Source organism: Rutidosis leptorrhynchoides, chromosome 8 (genome assembly GCF_046630445.1).
Source record: "Rutidosis leptorrhynchoides isolate AG116_Rl617_1_P2 chromosome 8, CSIRO_AGI_Rlap_v1, whole genome shotgun sequence".
NCBI classification, from domain to species: domain Eukaryota; kingdom Viridiplantae; phylum Streptophyta; class Magnoliopsida; order Asterales; family Asteraceae; genus Rutidosis; species Rutidosis leptorrhynchoides.
Window position 1 is genome coordinate 101,261,708 of NC_092340.1, and position 23,712 is coordinate 101,285,419.

Genomic DNA, 23,712 nt, shown 5'->3' on the forward strand with positions numbered 1-23,712 from the left:
TATATATATATACATACAAATATAATTGTTTAAAAATATAGTGTACGCAATAAGCCGTCTCCATGTGGAACGAATCGGACTTACTAAAAACTACACTATTCTACGATTAGGTACACTGCCTATAGTGTTGTAGCAAGGTTTAGGTATATCTCATCTATATAAATAATTAAAACTTGTGTAAATTGTACCGTATTTCGTATTAAAAATAATAGTATATTTCGTACCCCACCTCGAACAACATCAAGTTTTTGGCGCCGTTGCCGGGGAAGCGAAGCGAAACGCTATATTCTATATATATATATATATATATATATATATATATATATATATATATATATATATATATATATATATATATATATATATATATATATATATATATATATATATATATATATATAATAGTTTTTTATCTATTTTTGTAAAAAAAAAATTATATAAGTTTAAAAATATAAAAACATAAAAAAGCATAAAAAAAAGAAAAATATATATCTATATTTTTAAGTGTTTAAATTAAAAAGTTTACATTTTTTTATTTCTTTTGTTAAAAGTTATAAAAACTAGAGTAATTTTTTTTAAATATAAGTTTTATTTAAATTACATATTATTTTCTATAAATATTAAAGAAAAAAAATATATAATTAAAAGAGTAAACAAACCGAGAACTGTAGCAGCCCAAGATCTGAGCTGGATCCAGAAGCCATGCGATCGCATGGCCCAGACACGTAGAACTCATGCGATCGCATAAGCCTGTCTGACAGGTCTGAATCCTCTGACGTACGGATTAGGATTAGGGTTACGTTTTTAATTATTATTAATTAATTAATTAGTTAATTAGGGTTTATATTTAATAATAATTAGTTTTAGTTTTAATTAATTTTGTATTTTAAGTTTTAACTAGTTTTACTACTTTATAAAATTAATACTTTTTAAAAAATAATAATATAAAAATTATATTTTTATAAAAATAAGTAATTTTATCATTTTTTGTCTCTTTTATTAAATTGTATATTTTTATCGTTTAATTGTATATTTATCGTTCGTAATTAGTTTTAACTTAGTTTTTGCCGTAGTTGTTTTATATTTCTAGATTTTTAGGCTTTGACGTAAAATCCCTTAAGTGCTTTTTCTTTAGATTAAGATTTAGGCGCTTTAGAATTTTGCGACACAGTTTATAAATTTTAGTGCCTTTTAAGTTATTGCCGTTTTGGATATAGAATTCCTTTAAGCTTTAATACCTTTAGGCGCAACTTTTTAGATTTAATTTTTAGACTTTTAAGTTTCGACGTTTTTCTTTCTTATTATTATTTTTCGAGCTTTTATTTTTCGACGTTTTTTGACGCACTCTTTTTCTTTCTTATTTCTCGACGCTCTAGTTTTTAGGACATAGATTTTATCTTCAAAATTTCGACGAAAAATTATTTTAAGCGATTAAATTGATAGACATCCAAAATTTTCTGGTTCGTAGTAATAGTTGGATTTGTTAGTGGCGAGTTGTGGGCTTCCGATTTAAAGGGTCCTGGCTACCTGATGCATCTATTGGCTATTCGAAACGTGGGCAAAATCAGAAAAATCTATTAATTTGATAACTTATATAATTTTTATCTTTATAACTAATATGATATTCAGTGAATGCACCGAGCAAAACGTTCACCACCTTTCATACGTTCACCACCTATAACCCGATCAAGACATCTAGCCAATATTATCGCCGTTGATTTTTTTTTAGAATCATCATCTAGTTGAACAAGTACTCTAATTCAAATTTCTGATAATCCATTTTTTGAACCCGATTTCACAATTGAGAACCCGGAGGATATTCGGGGACAATTCCAAGATCCAGAACCACTAATCATTCCTCATGAACCACAAACCGTTAAATCAGAATCCTCTAGTGATTCGCATTTAACAAATTCAATTATGAAAGTAACGGAACCTCTAAGTATGGAAGATCGAATGAGAGCTACACGCACGGGCCAAGGACATGCCATTACGCGACCAGACATTAATGCGCCAGATTATGAAATCAAAGGACAAATCCTACACATGGTAACTAATCAATGTCAATATAGTGGTACGCCAAAAGAAGATCCAAACGAACATCTTCGAACCTTTAATAGGATATATAGTGGTACGCCAAAAGAAGATCCAAACGAACATCTTCGAACCTTTAATAGGATTTGTACTCTATTCAAAATCAGAGAAGTTGAGGATGAACAGATCTATCTCATGTTATTTCCCTGGACTTTAAAGGGAGAAGCCAAAGATTGGTTAGAATCGTTACCTGAAGGAGCAATTGACACATGGGATATTTTAGTTGAGAAATTTCTTAAAAGATTCTTTCCGGCATCTAAAGCCGTAAGACTTCAAGAAGAAATTGTTACGTTCGCGCAAAAGCCAAATGAAACATTATATGAGGCGTGGACAAGATTCGAAAAGTTATTGAGAGGATGTCCTCAACACGGTTTAGATACTTATCAAATAGTACAAATATTCTACCGAGGATGCGGTGTTGCTACACGAAAAGACATCGACACAGCAGCTGGTGGTTCCATTATGAAGAAGACCGCTACCGAAGCTCACAAGATAATTGATAATACAGCCTCCCACTCTCATGAGTGGCACTATAAAAAAGATATCTTTCATTCATCTAAAGCGGCTAGAGCCGATTCTAGCCATGACTTTGATTCTGTTTCCGCAAAAATAGATGCTTTCGAGAGACGAATGGAAAAGATGACTAAAGATATTCACGCAATACGAATCAATTGTGAGCAATGCGGTGGACCACACTTAACGAAAGATTGCCATATTGAGCAAACGATGGAACAACGTGAGAATGTTTCATACATGAGCCAAAGGCCGGGAAATAATTATCAAAATAATTATCAACCGCCAAGGCCAAACTTCAATCGAAATCAAAACATTCTTTACAATCCAAATGGACCCAACATTAACTCATACAACCAACAAGGTCCAAATAACCAATCAACTCAAAACAACACTTTCAATCAACAAAGACCTGCCTTGTATAAACCACCATGTTCGTCCCTTGATAACAACAGGAGTATTGTAGAGGGGGGGGGGGGTGAATACAATTTCTTTTAAGATAACTTAACAGTTAAACTCGATTAGTATTCAAACATGCAAATAAATAGAGTCACAGGTAATTTTCAACAGTTATTCTTTATTGATTGAATCACAAAGAATCACAACTATCCTTGGCGGAATGATAGTTGGTTGATACAGATTACCTAGATTATAGCTAAGAGGTAAACTAACAGCTATTACATGTTTTGACTCTATAAAAATAAACCCACACCACTAGTTATTACAATAGTGGATACAATAATTTATAGTAGTCCTATTAACCGTGTAATGGTTCTATTGTCCACTGGTACATAGGATGTCTGTACTTGTGGAGACAACTATATCAGAGAGCATGCTCTCTTCTTTCCTCTTTGGTAGCTATTTGCAGGAACACCCCAATTCGGTTTGGCACCACTATTTGATTAAACAAATAGAATGTTGTGTTCCCTAGGTGATGACAAAGTATAACCCATGTCTGCACATGCGTTAAACTTCTGCATTCCCACGTGGTCTTGTAAGGTCACTTGTCAGCCGCCGACGCGTGTCCTTTTCTGTTCAACTTTGTCTTTGACTTCTGTTGAATAGTACCATTGATGTAGACCACTCGGGAAACGACTATGCTTATAATGGAGCATAGCTGTCTTGTGTAGTGAGCTGCATTCCAGCTGTGCTGGTTCTTCATTGCTGAGCCACTTCATGTTCTTGATTTGCTGAGTACACATCCTGTGCTGATTGAAGAACACTGTTTACCTTGTGCTGGTAGACTGAGCAGCAAACTAAACACTCGACACAGCAATATCTGCTGTCTATACATGAACAAACTTGTGCTGACTGCACATAACACTTTAGTGCAAATAAATTACAGTTTTGTCATAATTAAATCCTTAATTATTTTGGGGACTCAACACACCACAACAAACCGAAGAGAAAAAGCCAAATCTGGAAGAAATGATGGCAAAGATAATGGAATCTCAAACACAATTCACTACATCTCAAACCCAAACGAATGAGAGGTTTGATCAGTCATTAAGAACTCAACAAGCTTCCATTTTGAATCTAGAAAAACACGTAGGTACTCTTGCTAGCATGATGAGTTAGAGGGAACAAGGAAAGCTACCGAGTAATACTGAAGTAAATCCTCGGAATGAGAATGTTAATATGGTGTCAACAAATTCTAAAAAATCAGCATCAGAAGATGGGAAGGTTTTAGATGTGAGTAACAATGAAGAAGTTACAACACCACCACCACACGAGTATGTAAAGCCAATGGTGGCACCATACCGACCACCCATCCCATTTTTGAGAAAAGGAGTTGAGTATGAGCAAGTGATAGGTAATAAAGTTTGTGATACCTCTGAAAAGAAGAAAAAGAATAAGAAAGTGCAAGAAATAAAAACCGTAAAAATAAACCCGGTGAAGACAGTTCCACCAAAAGTTCCACCCAGGTTGGGTGATCCGGGTGAATTTATTGTTCCTTGTCTACTTAGTGATTGTGTCATGTATGATGCACTAGCAGATTTAGGTGCGAGTGTGAGTGTTATGCCTCTTTCATTATATAAAAGATTAGGAGTAGGTGAGTTAAGTCCAACAGAGATGAGTGTTCGACTCTTTGATCAAACCATTAGGCACCCAGTTAGAATTGCTGATAACCTACCCGTTCAAGTGGGTAATTTAACCTTTTTAGTCGAATTTATTGTCATTGACATAGAAGAGGACTCAAACATTCCTCTAATTTTAGGTCGACCATTCTTAGCGTCCACCGGGGTGTTATTTGATGTAAGAAAGGGTAAAATGACACTTAGTGATGGTGACAAATCGGTCACCTTTATGATTCGAAAGTCTAAATCTCCGCCAACCAAAACCGTTGAACCAACAAAAACGATTGGTAAGCACCATATTGTTTTACCAACTCTAACGGTAGTGCTTAACAATAATAAAACTCCTAAGTGTGGGGAAGATGAAGTAACACCTAATGATGACCTGATAACAAAAAACCCCGTTGTTGATACGAAATTAAATGACCCCGTTATTAATAGTTCAATTAAGAAACTTATTAAACGGATTCGTGATGCTAGAATTAAGGGGAACTTTAAGTTATGTAACCAGTTAGTATTCAATATTTGTATATATATATATATATATATATATATATATATATATATACAAATATAATTGTTTAAAAATATAGTGTACGCAATAAGCCGTCTCCCTGTGGAACGAACCGGACTTACTAAAAACTACACTACTCTACGATTAGGTACACTGCCTATAGTGTTGTAGCAAGGTTTAGGTATATCCCATCTATATAAATAATTAAAACTTGTGTAAATTGTACCGTATTTCGTATTTAAAATAATAGTATATTTCGTACCCCACCTCGAACAACATCACAAATATTCTAACTAATTGGGGACTTAAACTGTAACAAGGTCTTAATACTTTATTATTGATTACGCTAGGTTATCGACTGCGTGTAATCCAAGGATTTAATACGTTGTTAACAATTACACCAAGTACCCTTGTATGTAATACACCCCTGTTTTAATGAGTCCATTGACTATTAATCCATCCCCGTGTCCGGTCAAATGAACGATTATTAGTATTTATAAATATCCCGCCCATTGTATCCGATCGAGTATATGTGGTTATTTATAGATACGTCAAATTGTAAATCTCTATATTAAATTAACGAACTATCATTCAGTTAAACAAATATAAAGTCCATTAATAACCCATAGTCCAATTTCCACAAGTATCGGTCTTTTGTCCAAACCTCAATTATGGTTCAAAGCCCAATAACCCCGTCTTTAATATTTAGTCCAACATCACGATTACTTCGACTTAAATAAGCATAATAATAACTTAGCTACGAGACATTAATTTAAAAGGTTGAACATAACGTACAATGAGTATTAATCGCGTAGTGTTACACTGACAGAGTTTCGACTTACAAAACCTTAAACATTCGCTACAATAACCTTATTATTATTAACTTAATATTAAAATTAAAATTATAAATATAAATATAAATATAGCCGAGAGAGTAAGAGATAAGATAGAATAAGGTGTATTCAGTCGAGCAGAATTCGTGGCCTTTTATAGCACTTTTCTTAATCCTGTAGCCCATGCGATCGCATGGGCTTTGTGTGGGATTGCCATGCGATCGCATGGCCAGCCTGGCATGCTCATAATCAGTTTAAAAACGTGGGCTGCTGGTTAATTTAATATATATAATATAATATATATAATTATATATAATTATATATATAATATATTATATTCTTGTGCATAGTTGACTTGTAATTTTAGGTCCGTTGACTCGCGCGTTGATAGTTGGTTCATGTCCCGGTTTCGGATTTTCGAACGTCCTTTTGTACATTTAGATATCTTGTACTTTGCATTTCGCGGCTTGTACTCTTGTAATTTTTAGACATTACTCATCAATAATTTGAACCACTTGAATTGTATCTTGTACATTTGAGCATTCTGGTCATTTGGGTCTTCAAATCGTGGATTCTGTCTTTTGTCTTCACCTTTTATTATTTAAACGATAATCACTTGAAAATAGAACAATTGCAACTAAAAGCTTGTTTTTTGGAAGGATAATGCTATGAAATATATGTTCGTTTTTAGCATTATCAAATATTCCCACACTTGAGCGTTGCTTGTCCTCAAGCAATATAGAACTTGAATATAACTTTACTAGAATCACTTCTATATTCTTCACACTTTGTACATCAATGATTTTAATACGGCGGTATGAACAATGATAGTAACATTGTGGTTTACAGTCCCACATGACTATGAAAATTTAGATCCTTTAGGAAATTGGATCTTTATGAAAACATTTGATCTTTTGAAAATACATGCTAGATTTTACCCTAGACAAGTTTTCCGGAATAACCCTTCACCGGTGTTTGGAAAATGTTTTTGTGGGTTTTGTGAGTTTCTGATTTTAAAATTTTAGCTCAAAGCTTATGGTTTTGTGTCACCCACTTGCTAACCTTGTATTAGAAAAGCACACGTCCAGTATACTTGCTCCGTATATTACCTTTCGGTATACTACCGTCCGGTTGTAAAGGAAAGCGTTGAACAAGCAACTGTTAAGGCAATGTCCCATGACATGCAAATAATTATGGTCAAAAACGTGTCAGATGCAATTACTATCCTTTGTAGGAGCAATAGTAAAGATCACCCTATAATTTTTTTCGGTCTGACACAAGGTCCTGTCTTCGACCATGCTAGGCAACCATCGTTCTTACGGTTGACACCCGATTTGGTTCAGGTGACCTAATGAATTTCGGTGAATTCTTAGGATTTTACGTTCAATGGTAATGAACGCATTAAAAATAGGTTTTCAGAAAACAAATCAGTTATCAAAATATTTTCTCGTTCAAGCTCGAGTTTAGATATCATCGATTTTCATGAGTTTGTAATTCTCAATCTTTAAAGTCAATCTCAAGGATTGAGTAATATCAGGCTTAAATGCTGATTTTTAATCTTTAAGGAGATTATCCTTTCTGGGGGTCTGATTCATTAGTCTTATCAAGCTAATTTGCATGGCGCCCTTCCCATTTTAAGAGATAGATCCTCTCATGGTTAGGATAAGTCTGACCACATGGCGACCCTATTTGATGCTGAGGTCCTTGGATTTCCAGCTGATTTTCGATAAAACTTTTCAAGGTTTTTCGTAGACTCTACAACTGGTCTGGACGACAACTTCCTGACCTAAATCAAGAAGTGCGTGTCTTTTTCTCGGAAGACTTTACTTCCTTTTAAATTCCATTTATATTACAATAAACTGGGTAAAACTGATTAATATCGTCCAAAACAAAAATATCTTCAATTATTTATACAAAAATATGTGATATATGTTCTAAATAACTTGGTAAATTTTTCCCACACTTGGCTTTTATTTTTCTTTCTTTGGCTTTTTATTCTCTTCTATTCTATTTTAAATGAATTCAAACGTTTTAGGTTGTTTCTCAATTTATGTCCTTTTCGAAGCAACAATAATTTCGGTATTAAAACCTAGTTTTATCGTTCATAAATATGTATAAACATGATTTTGAATTCATTTATTTGAAAAATTTTAAAAATTTTACTAGAAGTTGGTAGTCAGTATATAAGACTAGAGATGTTCTTTATTATCAGAGAGCACTAGATTCTAATACAACTACTGCTTTATTAGTAAAATTTAACGGTGGTTATTAAACCAAGTGTATAAGTCAAATGTTTAAAACCCGAAAGAATTTAATCCCTTCCCACACTTAAGATATGGCAATGCCCTCATTTGCAAGAAATCAGTAATAATTTAAATTATTGAGGGTGATTAGCGTAAAAAGATGATTAAAATTTTACCAAAGTTTTCCAACATATTATTGTTTGTTTGAATGATAAATGGTGCACATCATTTGTTCATTCCTACAGTTGTTACATCACATTTGTTTTTTCGTTTTGTTGTCAAAATTAGTAGCTTTTGCTGAACTTAATGCCAGTCTTTGAAAGTGCTGTTTTACCCTGTTGTGTACAATTAAAAATATACATACAATACAAATATAATCAAGCAATGTAATTTGAAATGGGACTTAATATCCCACTTTCAAATTATAAATATGAAATATTAGTAACAAAATGTTAAAAATTACATAAAAGTATCAAAAAATTAAATGTTTAAACATAAATAGATTAAAATAATAAAAAGATAAGAAATCACCAATGGAACACTATCAATCTGGATATGGATTCCAGTTCATATTATCGTTCGGGTTTCATGGCTCGTTGTAGGTGTTCTGATAGGCTTGGTTGGGGTCGTATATGTTATAGGGCGGTTGCATGTCGGGCTGATATGGTGGATAGTATGCAGGCTGAGTCGGAATGTAGTTTTGTGGTACCTGATATGATAGATGGCTCATGATTTGGTGCTGATGAACGTTCCATCTATCGTGTTGGCTTCACCTGGATTACTCGTATTCATCCGGGGCTCTCCACTGCTCATACTGACGATGCCGAGCCTCGTTGCTCATTTCCACCTCATCTATACACTGGAAAACATTAGTATAACTATCCCTAATGACATCCCTAATGTCATCTGCTTCCTCCATCTCCTCGTCCGACCCCCTTTCTACCTGTGGTCAGGGACCCTGATATGGTATTGCCCTATTATGTCTCCTTAACAATACCTGTGCCCCATGATAAACATGCAAACCTATACTCTCAGCTTGTCCCCCAATCTCGAGCATCGAACCCCCTTGGTATTTATCTACACCTAAATACTCTCCAATGAGAGTAACAAAAATGTCTCCCCCTATAATGCTTCCTTCTTGCATACCCTCAACAACTTTAGACAAATAGTGGCCAACGCAATAAGGAATGTTAACAAAGCCCCTTGGGTCTTAAATACACTTAAGGTAGAATAAATCGTTTAGGGTCATTTTCTCCTTGTTTTTACCTCGTTGTGTAATTGAGTTTGGTAAAAATTTATGTATTACCCGAAGTTCGGCTCTATCAATATCTAGGTAGGAGTGTTTTCCTCCCCACTTAAACTCATTAAAATTTGACATACGCCTCGTTGTAGATAAGTAAAGCTCTAGCCATGTCCAACATGGCATCCTGTACATTTTACCGCCTAATAAAAATCTAATAAAACTTTTATCTTCTAACATAGTAACCTGATTATTTAACTCTATAGTGCTAAGCAATTCAACACACCATTCTCTATATACAGTTCTACGCGTGGTAAATAGGCGGATCCAGTCATTAAATATAGAGTTACCATACCTTTGAACTAGTAAACCTCTAACCGAGTCGGCTAGGTCAACCGTTTCCAAAGGCTCCCAATTGATTACCCGTGGCACCTCAATATTTTTGTAGTAGAGGATGTGCATGTTCTTTTGAAATTTCGGGTACTCTGTCTAACAACGATCGAATCTTAGGTTGGGGTGTATTTGTTGTTCATTGATAAGTAGGTGCGTAATCCTTTCGTGAAGTTGAAATTGACGATAGTTGGCTACGAATAGTGGTTCCGGCTCATGATATGGTAGGTGTTGATCAGCTTGTCTAGAAGACGAACCACCACCATCAGTGTTTGTAAATTTCTGCAAAACACATTAGACACAAAATTGTGCATCCAAATATGCATTAGTGTTAGCAAAACAACTAATCAAAACAATTATAACGACATGTTAATTCCATATTAAACCTATACACATTTTCATAATTTTACAATTCTACACTTTTTCAAATAAGCATATATGAACATGTATACAATGTTCATAAGCATTCAACTCAAATAACATGTCAAAATAACCATTATTAGCAATTAAACAAGTATCAAATGGTATTCATATCAAAATAATCAAGTTCATGAATTTTAGACTTAAAAAGTCACTTTGATGTTCAAAAATCATGTTTAGGATCAAAGTTTGGATCATTTAGCAACCTAAACATGTTATACTACTTAATTTAGCAATAATTCATAACAAAAATCGGACATAACCTGTTTATATCAAAAAGCCCCAAATTTGCTCAAGAACACAAACCCTAGATTGTTAAAAATTTGAAGTTTAAAGTTTCTAATCATGTTAAATAGCATCAATCTAGGCTATACAAGCATAAAATACAAGTAATTTAACTACAATTAAGCTAGAAATCATCAAAATTAAATTAGGTAAAAATTTGCTCAAGAACACTATAATTCGAATTTAAAGAGTTTAGGAGTGAAATCGTTACCTTCTTCCTCCCAAATCCAAGAAAATGCATGATTATAGCGGATTGTAGTACGAAATTTAGTGAATTTTGATGAAAAATTGGAGATTTTGGGTGATTTTGTGTGTGTATATTCGTGGGTGTATGTGTGGGTGTTATGAAGACAGAAGCCAGTTCGTGGAGTTTTTGTAACCTGTCCAGTTTTTTGCTTCCATGCGATCGCATGGTATACATGTACAAACCCCATGTGATCGCATGGGGTTTAATTCTCTATTTTTTTTTATAGAAACCTTTAACTACTAAAACAATTAACTAATTAATTTAAAATTTTGTTTCAGATTGAGGTCGTTTCGGTACGTTCACCTAGTTAGTCCCTCGAAAAAATTTAAAATTTGTCATTTTAAAGCGATTGTTTTAAAAGCAAAGATTTTTGGGTTTTTTTAATGTTTTTGGCATACTTTAGATCAATACAATTAAAAATAATAATAACAAAATTTGTCGCCCCCGCCCTCCGGTAAAGCAATTTCGGTTCAACGACCTATTCTTCAACTCACGATGAATTTTAGAAATCATTTTTTTAACTTAATGAAGTAAAGTAAATTTTGTTTTTAAATTCACACAAAACTTAAATTAAAAAATGCATATTAATAAAATTTCATGTAAATATTATTAATATTTTATACATTAGTTTTTTAAAATTATATTAAATTATATTTATAGTTATATATTAATTTAGAAAACAAGGTAAAAAAAATCTTTTTGGTCTTTTATCCCACTTTAATCAATCAAATATTAACAAAAATATACGTCCCTCTTTTGGGTAAAGTAATTTCGGCTATATTACCTAATTTTACTCCTGACGAATTTCTGAAATATTTTGGATTGATTGATTAAAGATATTTATACCTTATGAATAAACGGTAAATTTCGCAGTGATGAATTAAATTTTTCTCTGATATCAATAATTTCGGTTTATTATACCTAATTTTATTGAATATCAATTTAATACTTTATAGCGAACGATTCAGCGTTTATTATCAAAAGGTTAAAAGCAATAAATAAAAAAAAAAAAAAATGTACATACTTACGTATGAGATAGAATTCTCAGAGACCTGCTTTAGTCGACTCATAGGAGAGTCGTTCGATTTGGTTTTCCATAGCTACATAAGCGTATCCACGAGTTTTCAATAACTTTTCTTCTAAACATATGAATGGTCCTTCTCTGCATAGAGTAACGAATTCAGAATTGGAATGTGTTTGATTGTTCGAACATTTCCCTTCGAGTGACCATTTTCCGCATTTATGACATCTTTCAAGGTGTCGTGCTCTTCTTTTTGTTACGTATTTTGATTTTTCTTTACCAAAATGTGTCTTATGATGATCTTTCGTGAGTTCTTTCCTCACTTCGTCCATTTTGCCTCTTATGAATGATACTAGTTCACTCGGGAAGGTGTTATTATTATGTTTAGTAATCATAGCGTGTACTAGTAGACCATGGTTCAAATCAAAGGAATTCTTCATCTCGTAAAACCTAAAAACACAAAAATTCAGAATGGAGGGAGAAGACTAGTTCTTTAGGGTCTGCTAGGGAAAGACCATTCGGATTCCATTCTCGGAAACTACACAAAAATAGAATATTTAACTTTAGACAGCATTATATTATCCTTAAAAGATTCGATTCTCCCCACACTTAGTTAGCTGTGGTGTCGAAGTTGTGATTAACTTCATCTTCAACTTCCATTGGATTATCTATGTAATGTTTAATTCTGTGACCGTTAACTTTAAATTCAATCCCGTTTGAATTTATTAATTCTACTGTTCCGTACGGGAAAACTCTTTTGACTATAAATGGTCCAGACCATCTTGATTTCAACTTCCCAGGAAATAGCATGAATCTTGAATTGAAAAGAAGAACTCGGTCTCCTACCTTAAATTCTTTTGAACTTCTGATTCTTTTATCATGCCATTTCTTCGTTCTTTCCTTATAGATTAACCAATTTTCATATGCATCATGTCTTAATTCTTCTAATTCGTTTAGTTGACTTAACCATAGACGTCCAGCTTCATGCAAATCAATATTACACGTCTTCAAAGCCCAAAATGCTTTGTGCTCAATTTTTACTGGAAGATGGCATGCTTTTCAGTAAACGAGTTTAAAAGGTGTGGTGCCAATTGGAGTTTTGTAGGCTATTCTAAAAGCCCAGAGTGCATCCTCCAATTTCATGGACAATCCCTTTGGATTTGATCCTACAGTTTTCTCTAGAATACGTTTTAAAGCTCGGTTGGTATTTTCAACTTGCCCACTTGTTTGTGGATTATAAGCGGTTGAGATTTTATGAGTTACTCCATATCTTTTGAGAACTTTCTCAAGTTGATTATTACAAAAATGAGTACCCCGATCACTTATTGAATCTTTCGGTGTTCTGAACCTTGCAAAACGACATTTTAAGAAGTTGACTACAACTCGTGCATCGTTAGTTTGGGAGAGCTTGTACTTCCACCCATTTAGATACATAATCAATGGCAACGAGAACGTAGAGATTATTATGAGATTTTAGAAATAGACCCATAAAGTCAATACCCCAAACGTCGAATACTTCACATACTTGAATGACATTTTGTGGCATTTCATCACGTTGACTTATTTTTCTGGCCCATTGACATGCATCACATGATTTACAAAGAAGGTGTGCGTCTTTTAGGCCAATAGAATCCAGCGTCGTAAACTTTTCTTGCTATGAGTTGAGGCTCATAATGCCCTCCTGTTGGTCCTGTGTGACAATGGTTTAAGATTTGACTAGCTTCATACCTGAATACACATCAGCGTATTATTCCATCAGGACAACTTTTAAACAGATGTGGATCTTCCCAAAAATAGTGTTTTATATCACTAAAGAATTTCTTTCGTTTTTGGTACGACATCCCTTTTTCAAGGAATCCACATACTAAGTAGTTTGCAAAGTCTGCAAACCATGAAATTTCATTATAATCGATCTTCAATAAATATTCATCAGGAAAGTTATCTTGTATGACCGATTCATTTAGAACTTCTAATTCAGGATTTTTAAGACGAGAAAGATGATCAGCGGCGAGATTTTATGCTCCCTTTTTGTCTCGGATTTCAATATCAAATTCTTGTAAGAGTAAGATCCAACGGATTAATCGTGGTTTGGCATCTTGTTTTAAAAATAGGTATCTAAGAGCAGAATTATCAGTATAGACCACCGTTTTAGCCAGAACGAGATATGAACGAAATTTGTCAAAAGCAAAGACAATAGCAAGGAGTTCTTTTTCAGTGGTTGTGTAATTCGTTTGTGCTCCTTGTAACGTCTTACTAGCATAATAGACAGGTTGAAATCATTTTTCAATTCTTTGACCTAAAACGACTCCCATTGCAAAATCACTTGCATCGCACATGAGTTCAAATGGTAGATTCCAATTTGGAGTTATCATGATCGGCGCATTAGTGAGTTTTTCTTTAAGAATATTAAAAGATTTGATGCATTCAACCGAAAAGATGAATGGAGCATCTTTTTCAAGGAGTTTATTCATAGGCATGGCAATTTTAAAAAAATCTTTTATGAAACGTCGGTAAAAACCGGCATGCCCTAGAAAACTCCTAACTCCTCTAACATTGGTGGGATGTGGAAGTTTAGCAATTACATCTACTTTAGCTCTATCCACTTCAATTCCTTCACTTGAAATTTTATGACCAAGAACAATGCCTTCTCTAACCATGAAATGGCATTTCTCCCAATTAAGTACTAGATTTGGTTTCTCACATCTAATAAGCATTCGTTCAAGATTAACTAGACATGTTTCAAAAGTATCACCGAAGACTGAAAAGTTGTCCATGAAAACTTCCATGCATTCTTCTATCATGTCGTGAAATATCGCCATCATGCACCTTTGAAAGGTTGCAGGGGCGTTGCAAAGTCCAAATGGCATGCATTTGTAAGCAGAAGTACCATAAGGGCACGTGAATGTGGTTTTCTCTTGGTCCTCGGGTGCGATTGGAATTTGAAAGTATCCAGAGAAACCGTCAAGAAAACAATAGTAACTATTTTCGGCTAATCTTTCTAACATTTGATCAATGAAAGGTAAGGTAAAGTGATCTTTTCTGGTGGCGTCATTTAATTTTCTACAATCAATACAAACACGCCATCCTGCTATAGTCCTAGTAGAAATAAGCTCTTCTTTTTCATTTGTGATGACAGTGATGCCACCCTTCTTAGGTACGCATTAAACTGGGCTTACCCATGGACACTCAGAGATTGGATAAATTAAACCTGCATCGAGCAGTTTAATAATTTCTTTCTTAACAACATCTTGCATATTAGGATTTAGTCTTCATTGGCGTTGCACATATGTTTTATGACCTTCTTCCATAAGGATTTTATGTGTGCAATATGAAGGACTTATACCTTTAATGTCATGAATCTTCCATACAATAGCTGGTTTATGAGCTTTTAACACAGAAATGAGTTGAGATTTTTCATTTTTCGTAAGAGAAGACGAGATTATTACAGGTAATTCAGATTCACCATGTAAATAAGCGTATTCCAAATGATTTGGAAGTGGCTTTAACTCTAATATCGGTGGTTCTTCTATCGATGATTTGTATCGATATCTGTCTTTCTCTTTTAGCATTTGAAGTTCTTCTGTTGTTGATTCATATTCATTAGCCATTAGTGTAGCTAACATTTCAGCTTCGTCAATTGGTTCAGTTCCTTCTCCTAAAGAACATTCTCCTGTTCCTTGTAATTCTGGAAATTCTTGTAACAATTCTGCATGTGAATCTATAGTTTGAATATAATAACATGTATCATCTGCAGATTGTGGTTGTTGCATGGCTCTATCAATAGAAAAGGTAACACTCTCATCCTCTATACTTAGGGTCAGTTTCTTACCAAACACGTCTATTATTGCTTTAGCCGTGTTTACGAATGGTTTTCCTAATATGAGAGGAACTCGAGAATCTTCTTCCATGTCCAGAATAACAAAGTCTACTGGAAATACTAAAGTACCAACTTTAACTAGCATGTTCTCCATTATCCCTCTAGGATATTTTATTGATCGATCGACTAGTTGTATGCTTATTCGTGTTTTTTTCAATTCTCCAAGGTCTAGTTTAGCGTATAATGAATATGACATTAAATTTATACTAGCACCTAAGTCTGCCAATGCTTCTATTGAACTAAGACTACCCAGAAAACATGAAATTGTGAAAATTCCTGGATCTGATAATTTTTCTGTATCTTATTCAACAGCACTGCAGAACAATTAGCATTCATTGTAACAGCCTAGAGTTCTTCCATTTTCTTTCTATTTATGATTAGAGCTTTCAAGAATTTAGCGTATCTTGGCATTCCTGAAATCACATCAATGAAAGGAAGGTTGAAATTTATTTGTTTAAACATATCCAAGAATTTGGATTGCTCGGCTTCAAGTCTTTCTTTTCTCATTTTACTCGGGTATGGAAGCGGTGGTTGGTATGGTTTAACATAAGGTTTAGCCTTAACTGTGTTATCTTTATTAACCTTTTCAACTACCGGTTCTGATTCCTTCTCTTGCTCAGGCTGTGGTGCCTGTGTAGTAGGAATAGAGTCATCAGAAATTATAGGTATTTCAGGTGGTTTGAGTGTAATACCACTTTTTGTGGTAATGGCTTTAGCTGTTTCATTTCGGGGGTTAGCATTTGTATCGCTAGGTAGACTCCCTGGTTTTCTTTCACCAATTAACCTTGCTAGGTTACTTACTTTTTGTTCCATATTTTGGATTGAAGCTTGTTGATTTCTAAATGCTTGAGCATTTTGTTCATTAGTTTGTTTCTGAGATGTGAAAAATTGAGTTTGAGATTCAACTAGCTTTGACATCATATCTTCTAAATTTGGCTTTTTATCATCTGTTTATGGTGGTTTATTTGAAAAAATAGGTCTTTGCTGGTTGTAAGTATTATTAGATACTTGTTGATTGCTAGGACCTTATTGGTTGTTGTATGGAACATTTCGGTTATAATTCTGATTTTGATTGTAGTTTGGTCTTGGCAGTTGATAATTATTCTGATAATTATTTCTAGGCCTTTGGTTTATGTATGAAACATTCTCTCTTTGTTCCATTGTTTGTTCAACACAGAGACAATCTTTTGTCAAATGTGGTCCTCCACACTGCTCACAACTAATTCGTATTGCGTGAATATCTTTAGTCATCTTTTCCATTCGTCTTTCGAAAGCATCTAGCTTTGCGGAAATGGAATCAAAGTCATGGCTAGAATCGGCTCTAGCCGCTTTAGATGAACGAAAGATATCTTTTTCTTGATGCCACTTATGTGAGTGGGAGGTAGTGTTATCAATAATTTTGTGAGCTTCAGTTGCGGTTTTCTTCATAATGGAACCACCAGCTGTTGTGTCGATGTCTTTTCGTGTGGCAACGTCGACACCTTGGTAGAATATTTGTACTATTTGATAAGTGTCTAAACCGTCTTGAGGACATCCTCTCAACAACTTTCCGAATCTTGTCCACGCCTCATATAATGTTTCATTTGGCTTTTGCGTAAATGTAACAATTTCTCCTTGAAGTCTCATGGCTTTAGATGCCGGAAAGAATCCTTTAAGAAATTTCTCAACTAAAACATCCCATGTATCAATCGCTCCTTCAGGTAACGATTCTAACCAATCTTTGGCTTCTCCTTTTAAAGTCCATGGAAACAACATGACATATATATGTTCATCCTCAACTTCTCTGATTTTAAATAGAGTACAGATCCTATTAAAGGTTTGAAGATATTCGTTTGGATCTTCTTTTTGCGTACCACTAAATTGGCATTGATTAGTTACCATGTGTAGGATTTGTCCTTTGATTTCATAATCTGGCGCATTAATGTCTGGTTGAGTAATTGCATGACCTTGGCCCGTGCGTGTGGCTCTCATTCGGTCTTCTATACTTAGAGGTTCCGGATTTTCCATGATTGAATTTGTTGAATCTGAATCACTAGAGTGTAAGACCCGAATAATTATTGTACAGTGGTGTAAATATGGTGCATAGAGTGTGGGTATCACTGGGTATTTTAACAGAGGTCAGAAGCGGTCCAGACACTTGTGCGTGCCACGCACACTTAAGGGTGTGCGTGGTGCACTTCTCTTGGGCACAGTTTTCTGCTTTTTAAATAAAAGCTACATGAAGGGTATTGTCGTCTTTTCACCTGAGGATGAGTTGGGGCTGTAAACGCCAGATTGGTAGTGGTTGAAACACACTTAACTTTATCATCTACCACATCATCTCTAAAATTCAATTCCTAGAGTAAGAAACCCTTTAAGAGAGAGAAAGCTTAAATCAAGGAGGAAGAAGCTTGATTCGGGTTAAAGCTCAAGTATTAAAGTTGTTCATCTAATCACTAGCTAGTTTTGATTGTGGTGGTAAGTTCTAATCTTGATTTCCTTATTTTAATTGGGTTAAGGGTTTGGGTTTGGGTTAGTGATGAACATCAAACCCATATTGGTGATTTTGGGTGTTTTTGGGTAAGTTTGGGTCATGAGGACTCAAGGATGACTAACCTAGGGTTTTGAAATGTTAAATTGTGTATATGGGTCTTAAATGTTAGTAAATCACTAACACACTTAGTGGTTAAAGTGAACGGGTGTATTTGGGTATGATAGTGACCCAAATGAGTGTGTTAACCTTGAAATGAGTCTTTGATGACCTAAGTGGGTTAATGGGTGCGAAAATGAGATAACTTTGTGTTAAAAGGTGTATTAAGACCATAATCGAATTGTTGGTAAGGGTTTGACATAATCCCGACCTAGTGTTAGAATGAATGGTGCAAATGGGTCACGTTTGCACTATGGGCCAAATGACATTTGGATGGCGAATAAGTTGGTTGACCAACTTGAATGTATGATTGATACGAGTTATGGGCATTTTGAGAAAAGATATTGAGAAAACGGCCTTTCAAACGCGTTATGGGCATTTTGAGTTTGTAGTTATGCCTTTTGATCTTACAAATGCACCGGTGGCATTCATGGATCTTATGAACCAAGTGTGCCAACCTATGTTGGACAAGTCGGTGATTGTGTTCATTGACGACATACTTGTCTATTCGAAGAGTATGAAGGAACATAAACATCATTTGCGTGGTGTGTTGAAGACGTTGCGGAAGGAGAAGTTGTATGCAAAATTCTCCAAATGTAAATTTTGGCTAAGGGAAGTTCAATTCCTTGGTCATATTGTGAACAAAGATGTTATTCAAGTGGATCCGGGGAAGATCGAGACAGTAAAGGGTTGGGGACGACTGACTACGCCTACGGAAATCCGAAGTTTCCTCGGATTGGCCAGTTATTATCGTCGGTTTATCCAAGATTTTTCTAAAATCGCTTCTCCATTGACGAAATTGATGAGAAAGAATGCGAGATTTAATTGGGAAAACGAGCAAGAGATTGCTTTCCAATTGTAAAAAGAGAAGTTATGTTAAGCTCCGGTGTTAGTGCTGCCGAAAGGGGTAGAAGACATGACGGTTTATTGTGATGCGTCTTTAAATGGGCTCAGGTGTGTTCTAATGCAAAGAGGTAAGGTCATCGCTTACGCCTCTCGATAATTAAAGGAACACAAAACGAGATATCCGACTCATGATCTTGAGTTGGCGGCGGTTGTTCATGCGTTGAAAATTTGGCGCCATTATTTGTACAGTGTCAAGTGTACGATTTATTCGGATCACAAGAGCTTAAAACATTTTTTTGATCAACGAGATTTGAATTATCATCAACGTAGATGGATGGATGTGGTAAAAGACTACGATTGTGAAATACTTTATCATCCGGGTAAGGCGAATGTGGTCGCGGATGCGTTAAGTCAGAAAAGTCAACATCCGGCGATACGAGTAGGATCATTACGCATGATTATTACTAACGATTTTCTTTTAAAGCTTGGCGAGACTCGAATAGAAGCTTTTGTTAACAACAAACATGAGGAATGAATCGTGGGCTAAACGGAGTTTATTACCTTAGGCCAGCATGGTTTGTTGTCCTTTCAAGGACGAGTGTTGGTGCCTAGAATCGGGGATTTCTGACGAGTGCTACTTGATTAAGCACATAAGTCAAAGTATTCCATTCATCCGGGCGCGACGAAAATGTATCTTGATTTGAAGAAAGAGTATTGGTGGCCGGGCATGAAACGTGATGTTGTAAAGTATGTTGAACAGTGTGTCACGTGTTTACAAGTTAAAGCCGAACACCAAAAGCCGTATGGTATGTTACAACCGTTAGAAATTCCGAAATGGAAATGGGAGCACATTACCATGGATTTTATTACAAAGTTACCAAAGACGGCGAGAACCCAATTTGATTCGATTTGGGTGATAGTTGATCGGTTGAGGAAAAGTGCCTTGTTTCTTCCCATTCGGGAAACGATATCGTCGGAGACTTTGGCTAATTTATTTATCAAGGAGGAGATATCGAGGCATGGGGTTCCTATATCTATTATTTCGGATCGAGACACTCGTTTCACATCTCGGTTTTGGAATAAGTTCATGAAGATATGGGTACACAATTGAGAATGAGCACGGCGTACCATCCTCAAACGGACAGTCAAACCGAACGCACGAATCAAACATAAGAGGATATGTTACGGGCGTGTATTATTGATTTCGGTGGTAGTTGGGATGAGCATTTGCCCTTAGTGGAATTCTCGTACAATAATAGTTATCATACGAGTATCGGGATGCCACCTTATGAGATGCTTTATGGGCGGAGGTGTCGAACTCCGATTTGTTGGGGTGAAGGGGGTCAAAGAGAAATCGGGAGTACCGATTTGGTTTTAGAGACGAATAGCAAGATTGAGATGATTCGGACTCATTTGAAAGTGGCTCAAGATAGACAAAAGTCGTATGTCGACAAACGTAGGCGATTGATTGAGTTCCAAGAAAGTGACATGGTGATGCTTAAGGTTTCGCCATGGAAGGGTATTTTTCGGTTTTGAAAACGGGGAAGTTAGCTCCTCGGTTTATTGGGCCATTTAAGATTTTAGCTCGTGTTGGTGAAGTTGCGTATCGCTTGAAATTACCCGAAGAGCTTGCTGGGATCCATAATACATTTCATGTTTCCCATCTCCGTAAGTGTCTTGCGGATGATTCTTCATGGATGCCATTAGACGAAATTGAACTCAACAACAAGTTAGAGTATGATGAGGAGCCGATTTCTATACTCGATGAGAAGGTCAAACGGTTGAGAAATAAGGAGGTGAGAACTTATAAAGTTCAATGGCATCGTAGTAAAGGTTCCGAGTTCACATGGGCGCCCGAAGAGTTTGTGTTGGTTTATCTTCCCTCTTGTCATGCGGCTTGGATTGCGAGGACGCGCTCCGATTCAAGTGGGGGAGAGTTGTAAGACTCGAATAATTACTGTACAGTGGTGTAAATATGGTGCATAGAGTGTGGGTATCACTGGGTATTTAAATAGAGGTCAGAAGCGGTCCAAATACTTGTGCGTGCCGGGCACACTTAAGGGTGAGCGTGGCGCACTTCTCCTGGGCACAGTTTTCTGCTTTTTAAATAAAAGCTACATGAAGGGTATTGTCGTCTTTTCACATGAGGACGAGTTGGGGCTGTAAAGGCCAGATTGGTAGTAGTTGAAACACACTTAACTTTATCATCTACCACCTCATCTCTCCAATTCAATTCCTAGAGTGAGAAACCCTTTAAGAGAGAGAAAGCTTAAATCAAGGAGGAAGAAGCTTGATTCGGGTTAAAGCTCAAGTATTAAAGTTGTTCATCTAATCACTAGCTACGTTTTTATTGTAGTGGTAAGCTCTAATCTTGATTTCCTTATTTTAATTGGGTTAAGGGTTAGGGTTTGGGTTAGTGATGAACATAAAACTCATATTGGTGATTTTGGGTGTTTTTGGGTAAGTTTGGGTCATGAGGACTCAAAGATGACTAACCTAGGGTTTTAAAATATTAAATTGTGTATATGGGTCTTAAATGTTAGTAAATCACCAGCACACTTAGTGGTTAAAGTGAACGGGTGTATTTGGGTATGATAGTGACCCAAATGAGTGTGTTAACCTTGAAATGAGTCTTTAATGACCTAAGTGGGTTAATGGGTGCGAAAATGAGATAACTTTGTGTTAAAAGGTGTATTAAGACCATAATCGAAATGTTGGTAAGGGTTTGACATAATCCCGACCTAGTGTTAGAATGAATGGTGCAAATGGGTCACGTTTGCACTATGGGCCAAATGGCATTTGGATGGCGAATAAGTTGGTTGACCAACTTGAATGTATGATTGATATATGTGCATAATGTAATAGGTACATTATTTTGAAGTTACGAGCTTGGTTTATCAACTCACCGAAGGCGTAAGGTGAGTGGAATAATTATGCGTGTACGTATATAATGTATTTATTTGTGTAGCGTGGAATGTGAAATTGTCACGGTGTTCAAGACACCACATTCTATGTAACGAGTGGAATTGTCACGGTGTTCAAAACACCACTCATTGATTTGATTGACATGTGAAATAGTCACGGTGTTTAAGAAAACACATTGTCATGGGAGTGGAATTGTCGCGGTGTTCAAGACACCACTCATTTGGTTGATTGACATGTGGAATTTTCGCAGTGTTCAAGACACCATATTGTCATGGGGGTGAGTTAGTCGCGGTGTTTAAGACATTACCCGGGGGATTAGTGATTACGCGGCGTATGTACACTAATGGATGTTATGAACGCCGACGGTGTCTAGCGAGTACCGTTCCCTTTTACGATTGGTTAACCATGGTTGTGTGAATATTGTATTAGCATATTTAATTGTGAACTATATGCTTTTGGAGTCGCTAGCATATTATGAATGGCGGATATTGGTTTATGCATAATGTTTGCATAGTTGTCGAATTGCTAGCTTGTATCCGGTATTGTGTAAGTGATTGCAAGTATGTATAATTATTGCATTCACTAAGCTTTAGCTTACCCTCTCGTTGTTTACCTTTTTATAGGCTCTGGCGTAGACAAGGGTAAGGGCGTGCGTTTGGATTAGTGATCCCGCTTTGTTTTGATAGAGGACACTTTTGGATGTGATAGCTTTTGAAGTTTGACCGAGATTTGGGTAGTTTAACCTCCAAACATCATGCTCTAGTGTCGTTTGGAATTTAAACTAATTCAGTTGAAACTTGTAATTTGTATGAAACTCGTAATTTGGGCATATGTGGGCCCGGCGTCGTAAAACTCCTTTTATTATTGAATCGTGTGAGTTTTTCATATTATAATATGTTGTGAAAAGCGTTTCGTCTAAAAGTGTCGGGAAGTGGGAGATCTTTAATTGAAAAATGGAAATTTTGGACAGCAGGCTGATAGGCCTTGTACGCGCCGCGCACCCTAAGGTGTTGCGCGCCGCCACTGTACTGTAATAAAAAAAATTATTTTGCGTGTTCGATTGTATAACGGGTTGGGTTGTTACATAGAGGATTCTGATTTAATGGTTATTTCCTCGACAACCTCTGGTTAAATGATTTGTGGTTCAGGAGGAATGATTAGTGGTTCAGGATCTCTGAATTGTCCTTGAATATCCTCCGGGTTCTGAATTGTGAAGTCGGGTTCAAAAAATAGAATATCGAAAATTTGAATTGGAGTACTTGTTCGACTAGATGATGATTCTAAAGAAAAATCAACAGCGACAATATTGGCTAGCTGTCTTGATCGAGTTACAGGTGGTGAACGTATGAAAGGTGGTGAACGTTTTGCTCGGTGCATTCACAGAATATCCTATTAGTTATAAAGATAAAAATTATATAAGTTATCATATTAATAGATTTTTCTGATTTTGCCCACGTTTCGAATAGCCAATAGATGCAGCAGGTAGCGAGGACCCTTTAAATCGGAAGCCCACAACTCGCCACTAACAAATTCAACTATTACTACGAATCAGAAAATTTG

General features: G+C 35.6%; 1 non-coding gene across 1 annotated transcript; it reads right to left on the reverse strand.

Moving 5' to 3' along the window:
* Positions 1-2,361: 2,361 nt before the first annotated feature.
* On the reverse strand, positions 2,362-2,468 carry LOC139865327 (small nucleolar RNA R71). Its single transcript, XR_011764854.1, has one exon. It is a non-coding gene; the product is annotated as a small nucleolar RNA R71 (small nucleolar RNA).
* Positions 2,469-23,712: the final 21,244 nt, after the last annotated feature.